The sequence below is a fragment of the Bombina bombina genome, chromosome 3, assembly GCF_027579735.1.
Source record: "Bombina bombina isolate aBomBom1 chromosome 3, aBomBom1.pri, whole genome shotgun sequence".
Classification (NCBI taxonomy): Eukaryota; Metazoa; Chordata; class Amphibia; order Anura; family Bombinatoridae; genus Bombina; species Bombina bombina.
Genome location: NC_069501.1, coordinates 971890717 through 971896716, shown reverse-complemented (window position 1 = coordinate 971896716; position 6000 = coordinate 971890717).

Here is a 6000-nt window from a genome sequence, read left to right as displayed (position 1 = left end):
GTTGTATGTGAGCCAGTTTCAAAAGCAGTCATATCCTTTGTCAATTAGATCTGATTGTGTCCGTACTTTTTCATTAACTATTATGAATTGAATTGGGATGTCGTGGTAAAAAGTGCCGGGGGCATCCATTATCTATTAGTAAAATTAGGGGAGATGGTTTAGATGAAATGTTAGGGAATCTGTTTAGGACAAGTTCCCATATTTGGTAAGTTTCCGCTATCAATGGGAATTTAAATGTCTGTGAAGTAGGTGATTTCTCTAAGTTCCAGCAGATTCTGCCTAAATGAGAGGTGTTTGAGATTGAGTGCTCTAATTGTACCCACCTTTTATGATAATAGTGTATGCACCAGTCGACAATTCTTTGTAGAAATATGGCTTGTCGATACAAAGTTATATTGGGTATCCCTAGACCCCCTTGGAGTTTAGGAGTTTGCATAGTTTTTTTGGTTTATTCTTGGTGGTCTCCTGTTCCATACAAAATCGCTAAAAGCTTTTTGTAGACTAGGGATGTATGTTTTTGGTGACTTGATTGGTAGGGCTTGGAGTACATATAAGAGTCTAGGGAATACATTAATTTTGAGTACATTTATTTTACCTAGCCATGATAATTTTTTTCTATTGTAGTCCTGATTCGATTCCTAAGTAATGTAAGGAGTGGGGGCACCATGTAAATGGGGTTAGCCTTTTAACTTTATCTAATGTATTATTGTCTAGGTTAATATTTAGGATTTCTGATTTAGTAGTGTTTATTGCAAAATTGAAAAGTGATTTAAAATTTTGGAATACTTGCTTTAGTGGGGGTATAGATGTTATTGATGTGTCTGTGAAAGAAAATAAGATATTGTCTGCAAATAGAGACATTACGTAGGTTTGGGAAACTATTTTTATTCCTTTGATAAGCGGGTTTTCTCTAGTTTGTGTTGCTAGGGCTTCTATAAAACAAGCAAATAACAGAGGTGAGAAAGGCACCCCTGTCGTGTACCATTGGATATGGTGAATGAGTTTGACAGGGTTCCATTTATTAGTAATTTTGCGTTGGGGTGGGAGTATAATGAAAAAATTCTAGTCAGAATCTTAGAACCAAATCCCATGTGAGTTAATGCTGAACGCAAAAAAATCCCAGTCAACACGGTCAAAGGTCTTTTCTGCATCTATAGACAGAAGTATTCCTGGGATTCCTTTGGCTTGAGTAAAATTAATAAAGTTTAAGGCCCTGACCGTGTTGTCTTTAGCTTTTCTTATTGGGATGAATCCCACTTGGTCTTAGTGGATAAGGTCTGGGAGTATAAGGTTTATTCTATTTACCAGTATTTTTGCATATAGTTTCACGTCTGTATTTATCAGGGAGATTGAGTGGTAGTGTGTTGGCTGGTCTATAGATTTTTTGGGTTTGGGTAATACTATAATGTGGGCTTCTAAAGACCTGGATGAGAGTTAAACAAACTTTAATACATATTAATAAGCTCTCTTATTACTTTAACCCCTTCGTGACCAGACAATTTTTCTATTTTCTTACAGTTAATAACCAGGGCAATTTTTACATTTCTTGCTTGTTGTAATTTTTCATCTCACTCATTTACTGTAACCACACATATTATATACCGTGTTTCTTGCCATTAAATGGACTATATTATTTTCATCATATCTTATAATTTACCATAAAAAAATGATAAAATATGATGAAAAAAATAAAAAAAAAACACTTTTTCTAAATTTGAACCCCAAAATCTGTTACACATCTACAACCACCAAAAAACACCCATGCTAAATAGTTTCTAAATTTTGCCCTGAGTTTAGAAATAACCAATGTTTACATGTTCTTTGCTTTTTTTGCAAGTTATAGGGCAATAAGTACAAGTAGCACTTTGCTTTTTTCAAACCATTTTTTTTTTCAATATTAGCGATAGTTTCATTGTAACACTGATATCGGTCAGGAATCCCTGAATAACCCTTCACATGTGTATATTTATTTGTAGTAGACAACCAGAAGTATTGATCTAGGCCCATTTTGGTATATTTTATGCCACCATTTCACCGCCAAATGTGATCATATAAAAAAAAATCATTAACTTTTTCACAAACTTTAGGTTTCTCACTGAAATTATTTACAAACAGCTTGTGCAATTATGGCACAAATGGTTGTAAATGCTTCTCTGGGATCCCCTTTGTTCAAAAATAGCAGACATATATGGCTTTGGTATTACTTTTTGGTAATTAGAAGGCCGCTAAATGCCGCTGCGCACCACACTTTTATTATGCCCAGCAGTGAAGGGGTTAATTTTTAATTGTTGGGTTAATTTTAGCTTTAGTGTAGAGATCAGCATTCCATCTGACACATCCCACCCCCTGATCCCTCCCTGACCTCTCTCAAACAGCTTTCTTCCCTCCCCACCTCACAATTGTCGCCGCTATCTTAAAGGGACACTGAACACAATTTTTTTCTTTTGTTATTCAGATAGAACATGCAATTTTAAGCAACTTTCTAATTTACTCCTATTATCAATTTTTTTTTCATTGTCCTGGTATGTTTATTTGAAAAGCAAGAATGTAAGTTTAGATGCCGGCCCATTCTTGTGAACAACCTGGGTTGTCCTTGCTGATTGGACAGCACCAATAAGCAAGTACTGTCCATAGGCCTGAACCAACAATTTGCTGGCTCCTTAACTTAGATGCCTTCTTTTTCAAATAAAGATAGCAAGAGAACAAAGAAAATTTGATAATAGGAGTAAATTAGAAAGTTTCTTAAAATTGCATGCTCTATCTGAATCATTAAAGAAAAAAATTGGGTTCAGTGTCCCTTTAAGTACTGGCAAAAAGTCTGGCAGTACTAAAATAAAAGGCTACCTATATGCCACCATCTTGGGTACTGGCAGCTGTCTACCACTACCCACTTTGCAATAAAATTTAGCAGTTTTTTTTTTTTAGATAAACCCACTTTTTCCGTAGTGTAGCATCCCCCCCTCAGTACCCTACCCCTTCCCAGATCCCTTAACCAGCACTTATTCCCCCCTCCCTCTCTCACCTTCCCTTACACTTGCTGATTTGCTGTTTTGTGTAGCGGTCACGCACGTGCAGGCTCCTGCCAAACCCCCCACCCCCTGGTGGGCACTCCCAGAACTCAGATCCCTGCTTGCCGGACCTGCTCCAGCAATGGTCCACCCACCCACCTCCCTCGTATCCCTCCCATGCCACCAACGATCTGCACCATCGCTGGCCGATGCAGAGAGGGCCACAAAGTGCATTGCTGCTTAAAAAAAGGGTATTGCAGGATGCCACAATATTAAGGCATTGCTGCAATACCCTGAAAGCAGCTGGAAGCGATCATGATCGCTTCCAGCACTTGAATCACCAGAGAACGTGCCAGGCACGTCGTTGGTCGTTAACAACCATTTTTTGTAGGACATGCCATGCACATTGTTGGTCGTTAACAACCATTTTTTGTAGGACGTGCCTGGCTAAAGGCACATAAAACCTATTTTTTTTCTTTCATGTTTCAAATTCAGATATTTTCAAATTGACTTCTATTATCTAATTTGCTTTGTTCTGTTGGCATCCTTTTTTGTAAAGCATACCTAAGTAGGATCAGGAACAGCAATGCACTACTGGGAGCTAACTCCTGATTTGTGCCTGCATACATTTACTTCTTGTAATTGGCTCAACTAGTGTGTTCAGCTAGCTCCCAGTTAGGCATTGCTGCTCTTTCATCAATGGATACAAAGAGAATGAAGCAAATTGTATAAATTGGAAAATTGTTTAAAATTGTATAAGCTCTCTGAATCATGAAAGGAATAAATTGGGTTACATGTCCCTTTAATGGCCATTTGCATTTTATGTACATATATTGTGGACCATTATCTTTTCATTTATTTATTTATTTATTTTTTCTACTTGATATTTGCAGTGTGGTTTCATCTTGCTTTTTGTTTGTTTTGTATTAGTTTACATCTACAGATATTCGCCTTTCTTAGGCCTAGATTTGGACGGCTAGATTTGGAGTTTTGTCGGTAAGGACCCGCGTAGCTAACGCCGGCTTTTTTCTGGCCGCACGATAAAAATAACTCTGGTATTGAGAGTCCATATAATGTCAGAGTTAGGCTCCAAAAAAGGAGCGTAGAGCATTTTTAACGCAACTTCAACTCTCGATACCAGAGTTGCTTACGGACGCGGCCAGCCTCAAAAACGTGCTCGTGCACGATTCCCCCATAGAAAACAATGGGGCTGTTTGAGCTGAAAAAAAACCTAACACCTGCAAAAAAGCCGCGTTCAGTTCTTAACGCAGCCCCATTGTTTGCTATGCGGAAACACCTCCTAAGTCTGCACCTAACACCCTAACATGTACCCCGAGTCTAAACACCCCTAACCTTACACTTATTAACCCCTAATCTGCCGCCCCCGCTATCGCTGACACCTGCATTTTATTTTTAACCCTTAATCTGCGCTCCGTAAACCGCCGCTACTTACATTATCCCTATGTACCCCTAATCTGCTGCCCCTAACACCGCCGACCCCTATATTATATTTATTAACCCCTAATCTGCCTCCCACAACGTCGCCTCCACCTGCCTACACTTATTAACCCCTAATCTGCCGAGCGGACCGCACCGCTACTATAATAAAGTTATTAACCCCTAATCCGCCTCACTAACCCTATAATAAATAGTATTAACCCCTAATCTGCCCTCCCTAACATTGCTGACACCTAACTTCAAACATTAACCCCTAATCTGCCGACCGGAGCTCACCGCTATTCTAATAAATGTATTAACCCCTAAAGCTAAGTCTAACCCTAACACTAACACCCCCCTAAGTTAAATATAATTTTAATCTAATGAAATTAATTAACTCTTATTAAATAAATTATTCCTATTTAAAGCTAAATACTTACCTGTAAAATAAATCCTAATATAGCTACAATATAAATTATAATTACATTGTAGCTATTTTAGGATTAATATTTATTTTACAGGCAACTTTGTAATTATTTTAACCAGGTACAATAGCTATTAAATAGTTAAGAACTATTTAATAGTTACCTAGTTAAAATAATTACAAAATTACCTGTAAAATAAATCCTAACCTAAGTTACAATTAAACCTAACACTATACTATCATTAAATTAATAAAAAAAAATACCTACAATTACCTACAATTAAACCTAACACTACACTATCAATACATTAATTAAATACAATATCTACAAATAACTACAATGAAATAAACTAACTAAAGTACAAAAAATAAAAAAGAACTAAGTTACAAAAAATAAATTTTTTTTTACAAACATAAGAAAAATATTACAACAATTTTAAACTAATTACACCTACTCTAAGCCCCCTAATTAAATAACAAGCCCCCCAAAATAAAAAATGCCCTACCCTATTCTAAATTACTAAAGTTAAAAGCTCTTTTACCTTACCAGCCCTGAACAGGGCCCTTTGCGGGGCATGCCCCAAGAAGTTCAGCTCTTTTGCCTGTAAAAAAAAACATACAATACCCCCCCCCCAACATTACAACCCACCACCCACATACCCCTAATCTAACCCAAACCCCCCTTAAATAAACCTAACACTAAGCCCCTGAAGATCTTCCTACCTTGTCTTCACCATACCAGGTTCACCGATCAGTCCAGAAGAGTTCCTCCGATGTCCTGATCCAAGCCCAAGCGGGGGGCTGAAGATGTCCATGATCCGGTAGAAGTCTTCATCCAAGCGGGGCAGAAGAGGTCTTCCATCCGATTGAAGTCTTCATCCAAGTGGGGCAGAAGAGGTCTTCCATCCGATTGAAGTCTTCATCCAGGCGGCATCTTCTATCGACATCCATCTGGAGCGGAGCGGCAGCATCCTGAAGACCTCCGACGCGGAAACATCCATCCTGGCCGACGACTGAACGACGAATGACGGTTCCTTTAAATGACGTCATCCAAGATGGCGTCCCTCGAATTCCGATTGGCTGATAGGATTCTATCAGCCAATCGGAATTAAGGTAGGAATATTCTGATTG